At 37.7% G+C, this 18,089-nt stretch overlaps 1 protein-coding gene, 1 non-coding gene and 1 pseudogene across 2 annotated transcripts in view; 1 reads left to right on the top strand and 2 right to left on the bottom strand.

The window, feature by feature from the left end:
- The window catches only part of TAOK1 (TAO kinase 1), a 143,024-nt gene that overhangs the window by 14,776 nt on the left and 110,159 nt on the right, over positions 1-18,089 (top strand). The gene's annotated exons all lie outside the window — the stretch shown is intronic.
- On the bottom strand, positions 8,866-9,984 carry LOC106983222 (L-lactate dehydrogenase A chain-like; annotated as a pseudogene).
- LOC113592772 (U6 spliceosomal RNA) lies at positions 12,660-12,762 on the bottom strand. The gene has a single exon (XR_003412727.1). It is a non-coding gene; the product is annotated as a U6 spliceosomal RNA (small nuclear RNA).

Genomic DNA, 18,089 nt, shown 5'->3' with positions numbered 1-18,089 from the left:
AAACCTTGCAAGCTAGAAACTCTGGGATTGTTTTTGATTCTTTTAACCTCTATTCTCACCTGTATTCATCCAGTAGATTATGAAGTTATGGATTTTTTTCCTTTGGAATATGTTTTATTCTTCGTTCTCTTTTCCAAGTATCTTTAACATTCTTGTGAGAAAGTAAGTACTTTTTATTTTGTGAAGCCTTATTTCAGAGTAGAAGATCAAGGGTGATGTAGATGGTGCCTTTCTGAGTGAGGTTTATAGTTAGGTAAGATTGCAGACTGAAATTGGTGAGAGGATGATGCTGACTTTGAAGTTTCATGATGGGGCAAAGAAATGTTACTGTTGGTCTCTGGTTTTGTAGAAACCAAAGAGAATGCCAGTTGTGAGAATGCCAGTTTTAGTGAGAATGCCAGTTGTGAGAATGCCAGTTTTAGTTTGTCTTCGTTTTTGTTTTGTTGTATATTCATAGGTATGTATGTTATGGTAAAAAAAAATAAGTTTATTATCATGGGGAAAGTTCTCATTGCTGTGTGACCTTGAGCAAATTACTTAACCTTTTTGGGCTTAAGTTTCATCATCTGTAAAATGAGGATAATAATAATACCTGTCATGTAGAGTTATGAGAAGGATTAGATGCATTATTATATGTATAGTTAGTTCTTAGAACAGTACTTGGTATAAAGTGTTAGTATTATTACCTTGAGTCCAAGTTACTTTATTATTTTATTTTAGAGAGCGCACGAGCAGGGGAGTGGGGCAGAGGGGGGAGAGAGAGAGAGAATCTTAGGCCCCATGCTCAGCGTAGAGCCTGACGTGGGGCTTGATCCCATCCCTTTGGGATCAAGACCTAAGCCGAAATCAAGAGTTGGATGCTTAACTGACTGAGCCACCCAGGTGCTCCAATTCTAAATTACTTTAAGGGCTATTTTTTCCTTTCCCATTTCAGTTCCTCTTACATATTAGTGTGATTTATCTCCTGACAGACCACTCTTCTGTTAACTGTTCAAACCTACAAAGGTACTGTATTATGTGGCAACTATTTGTGGGTCTTTCTTTCAATTGTGGTAAAATATACAAATGGTTAGTTATACAAATGAAGTTTTACAGATGTACCTATCACTCAGATTAAGCTAGAAAAAGTTTCTAACATTCCAGATTATCATAAATTACTTTTGCAAATATATCTTTTTTTAAAAATTGAAGTATAATTGACATATAACATTATACTAATTTCAGTTATACAACATAATGACTTAATATTTATATAGCAAAATGATCACCACAATAAGTCTGGTTAACATCTGTCACCATACAAAGTTACAAATACTTTTTTGTTGTGATGAGAACTTTTAAGGTCTGGTGTCTTAGCAACTTTTAGATATGCAATACAATATTATTAACTATAGTATGCTGCCTTGATAACCACCAATCTGTGCTCTGTCTCTGTAGATTTATCTGTTCTGGATATTTCATATAAATGGAATCATATAAAACCTTTTGTATCTGGCCTTTTTCATTTAATATTATTTATTTAAAATTTTTTAAGTGTTTATTTTTGAGAGAAAAAGAGAGCACAATCAGGGGAGGGGCAGAGAGAGAAGGGGACAGGGTATCCTAAGTGGGCTCTGCACTGACAGCAGAGAGCCTGATGCAGGGTTTGAACTCATAAATCGTGAAATCATGACCTGAGCTGAAGTTGGACACTTAACCAAATGGGCCACCCAGGTTCCTCTTTCACTTAATGTTTTAGAGGTTCATCCACACTGTAGTTTGTATTAGTACTTTATTCCTTTTTATGGCTTAATTCTACTCGATTGTATGTACATACTACAGTTTGTTTATTCATTCATTTGTTGGACGTTTGGGTGATTTTTACCTTTGGTTGTTGTGAATAGTGCTACAATGAACATGTGTGTGTGCACATGTACTTCTTTGAGTACCTGTTTTCAGTTCTTGTGGGTATATACCTAGGCGTGAAATTGCTGGGTCATATGATAATTCTGTGTTTTAACTTTGAGGAACTGCCAGGTGTTTTTCACAGAGACTAAACTACTTTATGTTTCCACTAGCAATGCACAGGGATTTTGGTTTGTCCACATGCATTCCAACAGTTATTTTCCGTTAAAAATTAAAAAAAAAATTATAAGCCATCCTACTGTGTGTGAGTGCTACCTTTTTGTGGTTTTGATTTGCATTTTCCTACTAAGGACATTAACCATCTTTTCATTTGCTTATTGGCCGTTTGTATATCTTCTATGGAAAAATATAAAACTTTTGATTCTCAAAGAGGTATGCTTAAGTTACCAAAAAAAAAAAAAAGTCTGGGAAGATACAAAATATTTGGTGTTACTATGTAATCAAGTGCCAAACTGTTTGGTACAAATACAAAGTACTATGGGTAGTTAAAAAGAAGAGATTGTAAAACAAGAAGGGATATGGTGACACTAGTTTAAATTTTCTTAAGAGTATGACTCCTTCCAACATTATATATAATTAGAAATATTATCATATTTTATTTTTTAATTTAAATTTTAGTTAACGTACAGTGCAATATTGGTTTCAGGAGTAGAATTCAGTGATTCATCACTTACATGCAATACCCAGTGCTCATCACAACAAATGCCCTCCTTAGTACCCATTACCCGTCTAGCCCATCTCCCACCCACCCACCTCCCTCTGTCAGCCCACAGTTAGTTCTCTGTCATTAAGAGTCTTTTGTGGTTTGTTTCCCCCTCTTTTTATTTTCCTCCCCTTCCCATGTATTCATCTGTTTTGTTTCTTAAATCCTACATATGAGTGAAATTATATGGTGTTTGTCTTTCTCTGACTTACTTCACTTAGCATAATACATTCTAGCTCTGAGCACGTCATTGCAAATGACAAGATTTCATTCTTTTTGATGGCTGAGTAATATTCCATTGTGTATATACCACATCTTCTTTATCATTCATCAGTTGATGGATATTTGGGCTCTCTCCATAGTTTGACTATAGTTGCTAATGCTGCTATAAACATTGGTGTGCATGTACCCCTTTAAATCTGTATTTTTGTATCCTTTGGGTAAATACCTAATAGTGTAATTGCTGGGTCCTAGGGTATTTCTATTTTTAGTTTCTTGAGAACCTCCATACTGTTCTCTAGAGGGGCTGCACCAGTTTCCATTCCCACCAACAGTGCAAGAGGGTTCACCTTTCACCACATCCTTACCAACACCTGTTGTTTCTTGTGTTGTTAACTTCAGCCATTCCGACAGGTGTGGGGTGGTATCTCATTGTGGTTTTGATTTATATTTCCCTGATGATAAGTAATGTTGAGCATCTTTTCATGTATCTGTTAGACATCTGGATGCCTTCTTTGGAAGAGTATCTATTCATGTCTTTTGCCCATTTCTTGACTGGGTTATTTGTTTTTTGGGTGTTGAATTTGATAAGTTCTTTATAGATTTTGAATACTAACCCTTTATCAGATATGTCATTAGTAAATATCTTTCTCCCATTCCGCAAGCTGCCTTTTAGTTTTGCTGATTGTTTCCTTTGCTGTGCAGAAGCTTTTTATCTTGATGAAGTCCCAGTAGTTCATGTTTGCTTTTGTTTCCTGTGCCTTTGGCAACGTGTCTAGTAAGAAGTTGCCGTGGCTGAGGTCAAAGAGGTTGCTGCCTGTGTTCTCCTGTAGGATTTTCATAGTTTCCTGTCTCACATTTAGGTCTTACATCCATTTTGAATTTATTTTTGTGTATGGTGTAAGAAAGTGGTCCAGTGTCATTCTTCTACATGTTGCTGTCCAGTTTTCCCAACACCATTTGTTGAAGGGACTGTCTTTTTTCCATTGGATATTCTTTCCTGCTTTGTTTGAAGATTAGTTACCATATAGTTGTGGGTCCATTTCTGGGTTTTCTGTTCTGTTCCATTGATCTGTGTGTCTGTTTTTCTGCCAGTACCATACTGTCTTGATGACTACAGGTTCATGATATAGCTTGAAATCTGGAATTGTGATGTCTTTTTCAGGATAACTTTGGCTATTCAAAGTCTTTTGTGGTTCCACGCTATTTCAGGATTCTTTGTTCTAGCTCTGAAAAAATGCTGGTGGTATTTTGATAGGGATTGCATTAAATGTGTAGATTGCTTTGGGTAATATAGACATTTTAACTATGTTTATTCTTCTAGTCCATGAGCATGGAATGTTTTTCCATTTCTTTGTGTCTTTTTCACTTTCTATCATAAGTGTTCTAGGGACATCTGGGTGGCTCAGTGGGTTAAGCGTTTAACTCTTGATTTCAGCTCGGGTCATAATATCACAGTTCATGGGTTCAAGCCCTGCGTGAGGCTCCCTACTGTCAGTGCAGAGCCGGCTTGGGATTCTTTCTTCCTCTCTCTGTCCCTTCCCTGTGCTCACTTGCTCTCTCAAAAAATAAACTTAAAACAAAAAGGGGGGAGTTCTATAGTTTTCTGAGTATTATAATTAGAAATTAAATTTTTTTAAATGTTTTATTTATTTTTGAGACAGAGAGAGACAGAGCATGAACAGGGGAGGAGCAGAGAGAGAGGGAGACACAAAATCCAAAGCAGGCTCCAGGTTCTGAGCTGTCAGCACAGAGCCCAATGAGGGGCTCGAACCCATGAACTGCTAGATCATGACCTGAGCTGAAGTTGGACGTTTTAACTGATTGAGCCATCCAGCCGCCTCTTTAAATTTCATTTAAATCCAAGTTAATTAACATGTTAGGTATGTGTTTTGCAAATCTTTTCTCTCAGGCTTGTTTTTTATTAATATTACCTTTCAGAGAACAGAAGTTTTCAATTTTGATGAAGTCTAGTTTATCAATTCCTTTTTTTTTTTTATTAAAAAACTTTTTTTGAGGGGCGCCTGGGTGGCTCAGTTGGTTGTGCATCCAGCTTCAGCTCAGGTCATGATCTCGCAATTCGTGAGGTCAAGCCCTGTGTCGGGCTCTGTGCTAACAGATCAGATCCCAGAGCCTGCTTCGGATTCTGTGTCCCCCTCTCTCTCCGCCCCACCCCTGCTTGTGCTCTGTCTCTGTCTTTCAAAACTGAATAAACATAAAAAATTAATAAAATAAAAAACTTTTTTTTACATTTATTTATTTATTTTGAGAGAGAGAGAGAGAGAGCACGAGCAGGGGAGGGGCAGAGAGAGAGAGGGAGAGAGAAAGAATGCCAAGGAGGCTCTGAACTGTCAGCGTGGAGCCCAGTGCGGGGCTGGAACCCGTGAACTGCTCGTGACCTGAGCTGAAATCAAAGTCGGATGCTTAACCAACTGAGCCGCCCAGGTGCCCCTTGATTTCTTTCTTTCTTTCTTTTCTTTTTTTTTTTTTAAATGTTTGTTTATTTTTGAGAGAGAGACAGAGTGTGAGTGGGGGAGGGGCAGAGAGAGAGGGAGACTCCAGAGAGCATAATTAGCACAGAGCCTGAAGTTGGGCTTGAACCCAGAGAACCACGAGATCATGAACGGAGGCGACGTCGGACTCTTAGCTGAGTGAGCCACCCACGTGCCCCTAGGTGCTTTTCTTTTTAATGTAAGTTTTAGAATACGTTTGTCAGTTTCTTAAAAAAAAAAAAAAAAAAAAGACCATTAGTCTTTTGAGATTGTATGGCATCGTGGAGAGCATTTTGGAGAGCATGAACACCTTAACAATATTGAGTCTTCCGGTCTACCAGTAGAGCGTATCTCTCTGTTTATTTAGGTTATCTATGATTTCTGTCATCAGTGCTTTGTAGTTATCAGCATACAAATTTTGCACATATTTGTTAGATTTATTCCTAAGTAATGATTTTTGATGTTATTGTAAATGTTACTTTTTTCCTCCAAACTTCTGTTTTGCTACTACTGTGTAAAAATACGTTGATTTTTGTGTATTGACTTTGTATTGTACAACCTTAAGAAATCACTTACTAGTAAGTTTGAGAAGCTATTTTATAGATTATTTGGGATTTTCTAAGTAGACAGTTTTGTTTATGATTAAAGATAATTTTATTTCTTCCTTTCCAATGTGAATGCTTGCTTATTTATTTATTTATTTATTTATGCATGCATGCATGCCTTATTGCACTGACTAGATCCTTCAGTACAATCTGGAATAGGTGTGGTGCTTGCCTTGTTCCCCATCTTATGGGAAAAGTACTTAGTCTTTCATCATTACATACGATGTTAACTGTAGGGTTCTTGTAGTCTTATAGATATTCTTTATCAAGTTCAGGAAGTTCCTTCTATTTTCAGTTTGCTGAGTTTCTGCCATGAATGAATTGAACTTTGTCAATTTTTCTTTTTTTTGCCTCTACCGAAATCATATAATTATACTTTTTAAGTCTAATATAGTGAGTTATATAGGTTGATTTTTCACTCCAGGGATGAACTCCACTTGGTGATGATACATTATTATTTTCATAAGTTGCTAGGTTCTATTTACTAATACTTTGTTCAGAGTTTTTGCATTCATATCTAAGGGAGATACTGGTCTGTAGATTTCTTGTTCATATCTGATTTTGGTATCATGGTATTGTTGACTTCTTAAGTTAAATTGCTAAGTGTTTATATGCTAGAACTGTTTATGTAGAACTGATGTGATTTTTTTTTTTTAATGTTTATTTTGAGACAGTACATGCAAGCATGAGCAGGGGAGGGGCAGAGAAAGAGGGAAAGAGAAGAATCTCAAGCAGGTTCTGCACTGTCAGCACAGAGCCTGACCAGGACTGGATCCCATGAACATTGAGATCATTACCTGAGCAGAGATCAAGAGTCAGATGCTTAACTGAGCCACTCAGGTGCCCTGATGTTATTTCTTTCTTAAATATTTGGTAGAATTTACCAGTGAAACCATTTGGGTTCAATTTTATTTGTGACAAGGCATTTAAATTCAGTTTATTTAGGAGCACCTGGGTGGCGCAGTTAGTTAAGCATCTGACTCTTGATTTGGTTCAGGTCATGATCTCATGGTTCATGAGATCCGAGCCTTACATCCGGCTCTGTACTTCTAGCACAGAGCCTGCTTGAGATTCTCTCTCTTCACTCACTCTCACGTTTGTGCTGCACACACACACTCTCTCTCTCAAAATAAATAAATAAACATTAAAAAATGCAACTTATTTATTTATTTATTTTTTAAATATTTTCTCTCATTCCTTTCATTCTCTTTTTTAAAAAAATTTTTTTTTAACATTTTTTATTTATTTTTGAGACAGAGAGAGACAGAGCATGAACGGGGCAGGGGCAGAGAGAGAGGGAGACACAGAATTGGAAGCAGGCTCCAGGCTCTGAGCCATCAGCCCAGAGCCTGACGCGGGGCTCGAACTCACGGACTGCGAGATTGTGACCTGAGCTGAAGTCAGACGTTTTAACCGACTGAGCCACCCAGGCGCCCCGTAAAAAGTGCAATTTATTTAAAACAAACATAGTTAGGGGCACCTGGCCGGCTCAGTCCAAAGAGCATGTGACTCTTGATCTTGGGGTCGTAAGTTCAAGCCTCACATTTGGTAAAGAGATTACCAAAAAAGTAAATAAACTTAAAAAAAAAAAAAGTAAAACAGTTATTTAGGGTGTCTATTTATTCTTGAGTTAACTTTGATAGTTTGTTTTTATCAAATTAAGTGATAAAATTATACATAATATTCTCTTATAATTTTATTTGAAGTATATTTTTGAGTGAGTGAGCGAGCATGTGTGAGTGCGAGAGTGGTGGGGAGGTGGGGGACAGAGGATCTGAAGCAGGCTCTGCAGTGACAGCAGAGAGCCTGATATGGGGCTTGTATTTAGGAACCATGAGATCATCATCTGAGCCGAAGTTTGACGCTTAACTGACTGAGCCACCCAGGAGCCCCTGTCTGTAGGGTCTGTAAGTGATAGCCTCTTTTTAATGCCTGATACTAGTAATTTGTATCCTTTCTCTTTCTTTTTGGATCACTTGGCTTGAGATTTATCTATTTTACCTTTTCAAAGAACTGGATTTTGGTGAAATTGATTTTTCTCTTGGTTTGTTTTGTTTTCAATTTCATTGGGTTTTACTCTTTATTATTTTCCTCCTTCTGCTTTTATTGTATTTAATTTGCTTTTTTTCGTTTGTTTTGTTTATTTCCTAAGCTGGATGCTTATGGTGTGACTTTACATCGTTCTTGTTTTCTAATGCAGGGATTTAATGTTACAAATTTCCTTTTAAGTACTTGTTTAGTTCTGAACCACAAAGTTTGAATCCTGTTTCCACTTTTATTCAATTCAAAATATTTTCTTATTTTCCCATATGCTTCTCTTTGACCTACCACATGTTTTTGTTTATTTGTTTGTTTATTTTTTACTGTTCAAAGTTTATTTGGTATTTTAATTGGTATGACTCTTGGATAGTTGGTTGCATTGTTTACATGTAGATCTTTTTTTTGTTTTGTTTTGTTACAGTATGGCAATGTATACTATTCTGATATATGTAGTACACAAGATCTGTTGGAACAGTTCTGCACGATATATGCAATATTGAATGTATACTTTGGATCCCAGGATGTGGTTAACTGGAAAAAAAAGTTGTATGAGGCATGTTGGGTGAAAGAACCAGGAATCATATATCACACACAGTAAATACATATATGATTTGAAGAACAACTGTAACATATGCAGCAGTGTCACTGGTGCCTCTGAGGTGGTAGAACTATTTTATATTTTACATTAACCAATTTAGGACTACACAAGATAGGTATCATCCAATATCAGCATATGGCTGCAGGGTTTTATGAGCTATTCTGTTTGCAACTTGAGGAAACTGATGTTTTTCCTAGATCATTTTAATAATTACTAGAGTAACATAATAAGGACAATATATACAACCTCCAACTAAAATCCTGTTGTAGCCTAAACAGTGAAGTGGTACAATAGTAGAAAACTTTAAAACTGCAGTTCTTTTTGGATCCCCCTGAAGTGTATCTGTACTCTTCTTCAAGTAGGCCTCTTCCTCAGGAGTCAGATTCACCTTCACAACATCTGAGATTCCATTCTGTCTCAAGGAACACAGAGGAAGACATCATGTTTTATTCCATAGAATCCCTTAATCATGGTGGAAATTGGATGCACCCACCTAAGATTCTTCATTATACTTTCTGCCAAATCTGCCACAGGATGTGTAGTCTTTCCGTTTGATGACCTTATATGCACTGTCAACCACCTGTTTCTAAGCCTCTTTCCACTGTTACTTATCTGCATTAGTGTCTCTGTCAGGGTGCAGATACTTCTGGGAGACACCAGCAACATTTGCTCCATGCAGGTACACTAGAGTCTCCATGCTCACCAAGGACCCACCCACGACAGCTTAATGGCTGAACTCCCAGCCTTTCCCCCATTAGGTAATGGAGCCAGACTGAATCCAGATTGCAACCACTTCCAATAACACAGTGTTTTTGGAAAGGTGCTTATCTTCCAAGCCACACGTGTCAAGATATCCACAGGATTGGAAACAACAAGCAACTTGGAGTTTAGGCTCTATTTTACAATAATTACAAATGATGAATTTAAATATGTTTGCTTTACGCTGGACAGTCTCTTGCTAATAGGCCCCAGCTGTGATAATAACCAGCTTGGAGTTTGCAGTCATGTTACAGTCTTTACCAGAGGCAGTTTTTGGTGTTCTAAGGAAAAGGCTGCCGTGTTGGAGATCCATCATCTGTCCTTTCAGTTTGTCTTTCATGATATCAGTAAGAGCAAGTTCATTTTCCAAGTCCTTCATTGAGAGACTGATGGCAGGACCCTGGTTAAATTCTTGGTTTCTGCTCAGGTCATGATCTTCCAGTTGTGAGATAGATCCCCTTGTGGGGCTCTGTGCTGAGAGTGGAGCCTGCTTAAGATTCTCTTTCTCTTTCCCTCTGCCCCTCTACCCGTTCACAAACTCTATCTCTCTAAAATAGAAAAAGAGACTGATGGCACAGGCCATGCCAACAGCACCACTCAAAAACTGTAATCTTACTCTTGGGGTTATGGCCTGCCTGCCTGCCTGCCTGCCTTCCTTCCTTCCTTCCCTCCCTCCCTCCCTCCCTCCCTCCCTCCCAAGCTGATCCTTGAGAATTGCCACATTGGATTTAGAACCAAAAGGAATTGAGGGTTCTTGTTAGGCCAGGTGGGTGTGCACATGTGTGGCATTGGATCTAGACTTGGTGACAGTGGCTTCAGTATCCCCACTATATGTTATTTAGAATTGTGTTGTTTTGGGGCGCCTGGGTGGCTCAGTCGGTTAAGCGTCTGACTTCAGCTCAGGTCACGATCTCGCGGTCCGTGAGTTCGAGCCTCGCGTGGGCTCTGGGCTGACAGCTCAGAACCTGGAGCCTGCTTCCGATTCTGTGTCTCCCTCTCTCTCTGCCCCTCCCCCGTTCATGCTCTGTCTCTCTCTGTCTCAAAAATAAATAAACGTTAAAAAAAAAATTTAGAATTGTGTTGTTTAATTTCCAAATATTTAGGAACGTTCCTGATTTAGTTTCTAATTCTGTGTGGTCAGAGAATACACTCTGTATGAATTTAATTCTTTTGTATTTGTTGAGACTTTTTTTTTCCTTAAAATTATTTTTAATGTTTTTATTTTTGAGAGAGAGAGAGAGCACAAGTGGGGAAGGGGCAGAGAGAGAGGGAGGCACAGAATCCAAAGCAGGCTCCAGACTCTGAGCTGTCAGCACAGAGCCTCACATGGGGCTCTTACTCATGGACTGTGGGATCCTGACCTGAGCTGAAGTTGGATGCTTAACTGACTGAGCCACCCAGGTACTCCTGTTGAGACTTTTTTTTTTTTTAAAGGTTTTGTTTTTTAAGTGATCTCTACACCTAATAGGGGGCTGAAACTCAACCCCAAGGTCAAGAGCTGCAAGCTTCACTGATTAAGCCAACCAGGCACCTTGTTTTGACTTGTTTTATGGCTGGGTGTATGTCTGGTTTGGTTAATGTTACATAAGCATTTGAGAAGAATGTGCATTCTTTGTTAGATGGAGTGCTTTATAAATGTGAATTAGGTCAAATTATTTGAGTGTTAAGTTTCTGTATCCTTATTGATTTTCTGTACTTGTTTGTTCAGTTATAGAGAGTAATTTTGGAATGTTAAGTATAATTTTTCATTTGTCTTTTTATGTTCTTAATTAAAAAAATTTTTTTTAAATGTTTATTTACTTTTGAGAGACAGAGACAGAGCACAAGCAGGGGAGGGGCAAAGAGAGAGGGAGATACAGAAATCCCAAGCAGGCTCCATGCTGTCAGCAGGAAGCCTGATGCGGAGCTCGAACCCACAAACCATGAGATCATGACCTGAGTCAAAGTCAGACACTCAACCAACTGAGCCAGGTGCCCCTCATTTGTCTTTTTAAAGTTTTGTCTGTTTTTCTTCATGTATTTTGAAGTTTTATCAGGTGCATATGCATTTAGGATTGTGGTATATGTTTTAATGTTTGTTTATTTTTTGAGGGAGAGAGTGTGCATGCAAGCCAGGGAAAGACAGAGAGAAGGGGGCGGGGGTGGACAGAGGATCCGAAGTGGGCTCTGTGCTGACAGCAGCGAGCCCATTGCCGGGGCTTAAACCTACGAACCCTGAGATCCTGACCTGAGCTGAAGTTGGAAGCTCAACTGACTGAGCCACCCAGGCACCCCCATGCTGATAGGTTTTTGACATGACAGTTTTAGATGTGAATTCTACATTCTTACTATTTTTTTTCTGTAGGAAATATGTCTTTTCTCTGACTAGTCGTAAGGCTTTTTATTATTGGTTTTTCAATAAATTGACTATAGTGTACCTTCATCTTGATTTGAGGTTATCCTGGAGGTGTTTATTGAGTTTCTTGAATCTGTGGGATTAAAGTTTCCATCAAAATTAAGAAATTTTTGCTCATTATTTCTTCTAATAATTTTTTAGTTCATCTTCTTATGTGGTACTCCAGTTGCATATATGTTAGACCATTTAATATTGTCCCACAGTCACTGTGATCCTATACATTTTTTCTTTTTTAATTGTGCTGTTACATGGTTTTTTATTTTCATGTCTCCATATTAGTAGATCTTTTAAAAATTTATGTGTTTTCTTCACTGTCCTATGTCATATTAATCCCATCTAGTGTATTTTTTGATTTCTGAATTGTATTTTTCATCTTTTGAAGTTCCATTTTGCTCTGTTTTGTTTTTTTCTTTCTCCTTTCTCTCTTTGTTTTGTATATGTTTTTATTTAAATAATTGTAGATACTTAGAATAACTAATGCTCTTTTTTTGCTAATTTCTCTTTCATTCTGAGATCTGTTTTTGTTGACCAAGTTTTCTGTTGGTTATGGATAGCATTTCTTGGGTTTTTTGGTATGTCTTTTTCTTTTTTAAAATATTCTATTTTATTTTAATTTTTTTAAGTTTATTTATTTTGAGAGAGCATGTGTGTGAGAGTGGGGAAAGGGCGGGGGGGGGGGGGAGAGAGAGAATCCAAAGCAAGCTCTGCACAGTCAGCATGGGGCCTGACATCGGGCTTGAACCCACAAACGGTGAGATCATAACCTGAGCTGAAATCAGAAGTTGGACACTCAAGTGACTCAGCCACCCAGGCTTGCCTAAAATATTTTATTTTTAAGTAATCTTTACATCCAATATGGGGCTTGAATTTACAACCCCAAGATCAAGAATCACATGCTCCACCGACTGAGCCAGTCAGATGTCCCTGCAGTTTTTCCTTTTTTAAAAATATGGAAAACTTCACAAATTTACATGTCATCCTTGCATATGAACCTTACTAATCTCTGTGTCATTCTAGTTTTAGTATATGTACTGCTGAAGTCAGCAGTTTTTGGTGTATCTTTTAATTTTTGATTGAGTTTAGTATGTTCTCCCCTCTTTTTTTTTTATTCTGAATTTTTTGCTTATCTTTTAAAGAACATTACACTTTGTCTTGATGGGCACTTGCTTGTGGATTGCCTTAATCCCTTCAGGAATGCTAATTTAGCTCTGCTGGTAAGTTATGACCCTTTTGGGGACTCTACTGAGTTCTCTAAGTCTCTAAGGATTCTCCACCATGGTTGAGTTGGAACTGAGACCATCTTCTAGCCTGTGTGACCTCTGGGAGTTTAGCTCCCCCATAGTTGTTCTTTGCCTGGCCTTACGGAGTTTCAGGAAACCTGTGCATGTGCAGCTTTGTATTCAGCCAGAGATACTGGAAGGCATCTGCTGAACAGTTCTGAAATTCTTTCTCCAGAAAGTCTACTTTCTCTATTTCAGTAGGCTTGGCCTTCCTAAACTCTGATCTTTTTTTTTTTTTTAATAACTTTAAAATTTATTTATTTTGAGAGAGGGAGAGAGACTGTGAGCAGGGGAGGGGCAGAGAGAGGAGAGAGAGAATCCCAAGTAGGCTCCACACTGTCAGCACTGAGCCCAGTATGGGACCCGAACTCAAGAACCATGAGGTTATGACCTGTGCCAAAACCACGAGTTGAATGCTTAATCAGTCGAGCCATCCAGGCACCCCTGATATTTGTCGTCTTTGCTCAGAGACTGCTGTGCTTTTCTTGGAATCTCTTTGCCTATACTGCATTCTAGAAAGTGTTTCTAGGTAGAAAGCAGTAACCCTAGAACTTACCTTGTTTCACTTCTAGCAGAGATTGTGGTCATGTACTGCCTCTTGTGCAGTGTCTAAAAAGGAATTTTATATTTTTCCAGCTTTTCAGATCTTATGACAGGAATATAAATCCTGTCCCAATTACCCTATCATCACTCAGAAACAGAAGTTGATCCTGAAATTGCATATACCAAGTTTCAAAACAGTTTGATTGGCTTAAATTTTGTCATAATATGAATAGCCAATATTGTGATATTCTTTTTTTTTTTTTTTAAGTTTTATTTATTTAAGTAATGTCTACATCCAACATGGGGCTCGAACTCATGACTGTGAGACTAAGAGTCGTGTGCCCCTCTGATTGTGGCAGCCAGGTGTCCCTGGTGGTATTATTTTTGATTGAATTGTGTCAGCACATACTTGACGTATTTCCACTCTTTTGCCTTTTGGAAGAGTTAGTGGGGTCTGTGGAAGAATATAACTCATACAGTAGTAAGTGAATGCAGAATATGTAATAAAATAGATACAAAGTTGCATGAGGATTTTTCTACAGTATCTTATTGTGTTAGTGGAATTGATGAAGAATTTACATACAAGGTAATAATTGAAGTATATTTGGAAGGGTGGATAAGATTTATAGGCAGAGATGGTGCGGATAGCATTCCAAGTGAAGAAAATAGCCCTAATATACATGATGTCATTGGTGAGAAATAAGCTCACAAATATCAATTGGACCCAAGTTGGGAGAACTCTGAAAAGTCACTCTGGAGAAGATTATAATAGTGAAAATTTGTGGGTTCATTTGAAGTTTTTGAACAGGAGGATTGAGTGATACTTTCGAGGTGCTTTAGAGATCTGAAATGAATCAAGAGTGCTGTATTCATTATGATCTTTGTTTGCAAGCAGAAAAGTGATGGTGACTATCTTATGGAGAAATGAAAGTCATTGTAAGGCTACTAAATTGCTCATAGACTCAAAAGGAAGGCTAGAGAGCCAGTCTGGGACAGTTCTTGGGATCTTGATATCAGGAATGAATTGACATTCTAAACAGGAGGCCACCAGAATAAATTAGTGCCATCCATTTTCCCCCCAAACTTTTTTCATTTTGCTCAAGATTCCAGACTCTGAAAACAGAGAGTGGGGTTGGCTTAGCTTGGTTCATATCCAATCATCTGTAAGAGCAGAAGTAGCATATTTATTTCTGTTGGATTTAATTTTTTTAAGTTCTCACTACACCCAGCATGGGGCTCAAACTCACAACCTTGAGATCAAGAGTCGCACATTCCACTGACTGAGCCAGCCAGGCGCTCCAGAGCTAGGCATATTTATACATAGTTTTGTCTAGGCAGAGGAGAGGTTATTTCCCAGAAGGAAATCCGTACCTTTACTAAAATGTGGGTATACATTCTGGGAGGCCCATATGACTATGGGTGTATGTCATAATGGATTAAGGGGGAAAGACGAGATTAGAATGCTTGTTTGGGAGGCTCTTTTCTCTAGACCAGACAAGAGGTGACAGAGACCTAAACAAAAGGTAGTGGCTATGTGATTGGCAGTAAGGGTTTGGAAATGAAGAACACTGTGGAGGTAGAATTTTTAAAATTTAGTAACAAATGCTTCTTACTCATTCAAATACACATGATCCTAAAAGTACCTAGGTGATTGGCAAAAAGTCAATGATGAGGTATAGTGAAAACCATGTGATAGTAGGCAAATTACTTAGCTTTTCTGAACCTCAGGTATAATTTAGGTTGATAATTATTTTAGGACAGTTGTGACAATTCAATAAAATAAGCAAAATGCCTGGAATATAACAAGATTTTCTTGTTAAGCAGAAAAACAGGGAGGATTTCTTTTGATTGTATTTGGTTGGGAAGTGCTTATATGTTGTTATAAGCTATAAGGAGGTGCTATATGTTGTTCCCTCTGAATACACAGTATTAGAATCTAATGCCTTTCTGTTTAGCGAATTTTATGCAAACAGAAAGGAAGCATTCTGGATTAGAAGTTAGTTTTAGATTTAGGGGTTCCTGGGTTGCTCAGTCGGTTGAGGCTCCAACTCTTGATTTCGGCTCAGGTCATGGTCTCAGGGTTCATGGGATCGAGTCCCAAGTCAGGCTCTGTGCTGACACCACGGAGCCTGCTTGGGATTCTCTCTTTCCCTCTCTCTTTCCTCTTCCCCTGCTTGTGGGCATGCTCTCTCTCAAAATAAATAAACTTAAAAAAAAAAAGAAATTAGTTTTAGATTTAGAGTTTTTTAAGTAAGCCTTTTATATTTATTTTATAATTTTAGACTTACAGAAAAATTATAGCTAGTGCGGTTCTCATGTACCTTTCACCCAACTTCCTCTAATTTTAACATTTTATGTAAGAGTGGTCTATTTGTCAGAATTACAAAGTTAATATTAATACTGATATGAAACTGTAAATTATTGACTTTATTCAGATTTATCCAGATTTTCCCACTGAAGTCATTTTTCCTATTCCAGGATCCAATTCAGGATATTACCATGCATTTAGTAAATTTAGATTTTTAATTCCATGTCTGTTATTAAGTGTGACCTTAGGCAACCACTGAACCCTTCAGGCCCTCCTCCATAATGTAAATATTGACTTAAAGGATATCTAATTTTAATTTTGTAGTTTTAATTTTCTGAGTCTGTTTATATCTGTCATACAGTATACTTTTTATTTTGAAAGAGATTTTAAGATCTAATCAATACACCAGATCTTGTTGACAGTAAAAAAAAATTCAATTTTTATCTTGTAACTTTAGCATTAAAGGAAAACTATATATTGAGATTTGGGGAAACTCACAAGAGCTTTTTCTTCTATTTGAACAAAAAATGACAAAAAGGTAGGGGTTTGTGTTTTGACTCATTTTCTCTGTAAATACTAGTTAACAGATTCTCTATTTAGTTATGTAATGATTGAAAGGAAAGTCCAAAACATTTGTATTGTTAAACTGTTCATTTTGGGAATATTAGGGAGGACACGAAGCTTAGAAATGTAACTTGAAGTAGATCTTAATATAGTAGAATTTATGATGAAGATAATTGAGAACAGATATATCCTAAATACAGTTAAACTTTGGATTGCCAATAACTTGTTCGGTGAGTGTTCTGAAAGACGAGCAAGCATTTCTAATAAATTTTAACTCAATAAACAAGCAATGTCTTGCAATTCGAGTAGTAAGTATGCAGTGCTGAATGTCACATGATCACAGCTGAGCCAGTGGTTCTTTCTCTGTCTCTCTCTCTCTCTCTCTCTCTCTGTCTCTCTCTCTCTCTCTCTCTCTCTCTCTCTCTCTCTCTCTTTCTCTCTCTCTCTGTCTCTTGCTGTGGGATCATGGGTGATTGTCTCCCATTTTTGGATGCTCAGTCTCAGGCTGTGGTGTTTGGCAGAAATCAGTGATTTTTCAGAACTTTGGAAGGTGCCCACAACTGGCACTAGTGTATTTTTTGTCACTTCAAAGCACCTACGGACAGACAGTCCTTTGCATTTGCATACAGGAGTAAGCTTAGGAATGCTTTGCTTCATTCTAGGTCAGGCTGCCTACACATATAGACCCTTTCCTCTACTGCCTTATTGCCAGTTACATTAAATACAGTATATAACAAGTTTATTAATACTGTACTATATGAACATCCATGCGAGTGTATACAATGGTCCCTGTGCAGAGGAAGATTGTACTGAACCAATAGATAGCAGTGATTCTGTCAGTGATAGTGAAAGTCATCTTACACAGTAACCCTTCTCTCCCGTGTCTACCTCACACCAGCCATGAAGGTTTTCAAATATAAGTGCAGGTTAATTTGTTTATTTTCTTTATATTTTGTATTTTCTTTATTATTTTGTATTATAGTGTTGGAAATCATTTTTATATGAGTATTTTTGGGTTGTGGAATTAATCATCTGAGTTTCCATTATTTCTTATGGGGAAATTTTTTTTGATATACCTAAGTGCTTTGGATTAAAAGCATATTTCTTTTTTTTTTTTAATGTTTATTTTTGAGGGAGGGAGGGAGAGAGACAGAGACAGAGACAGAGACAGAGACAGAGTGTGAGCTGGGGAAGGGGCAGAGAGAGGGAGACACAGAATCCTAAGCAGGCTCCAGGCTCTGAGCTGTCAGCACAGAGCCCGATGTGGGGCTCGAACTCACAAGCCATATGATCATGACCTGAGCTGAAGTAGGTCGCTTATCTGAGCCACCCAGGTGCCCCTTAAAAGCATATTTCCAAAGTGAATTATACTCTTAAACTGAAATTTTACTGTAATCTAAGTTCATTTTTTTGTTGCTTATTAGTGCTTCTCAGGTTTGGGCATGATTTGAAAAATGTTAAATTGTTTATATTTTTAAGTTGTTGCCCCTTTTCACTTCCATACTAGGTTAAGGAGAATATCCTATTGGAAATAATCTTAAGACAGTTGTATTTTATCTCTTGGATTCTCCTATTCAGAAATGTTGAACACAATGTACCAGTGGCCTTGACTTACAAATAATTGACTCTGATTCAAAAGTAGGTTCTATTAAATGACTTCATTACTTTTAAGGACCTT

This window comes from Acinonyx jubatus, chromosome E1 (genome assembly GCF_027475565.1).
Source record: "Acinonyx jubatus isolate Ajub_Pintada_27869175 chromosome E1, VMU_Ajub_asm_v1.0, whole genome shotgun sequence".
Taxonomy (NCBI): Eukaryota; Metazoa; Chordata; class Mammalia; order Carnivora; family Felidae; genus Acinonyx; species Acinonyx jubatus.
The sequence above is the reverse complement of the archived record's forward strand: the minus strand, read 5'-3'. Positions and strand labels throughout refer to the sequence as shown.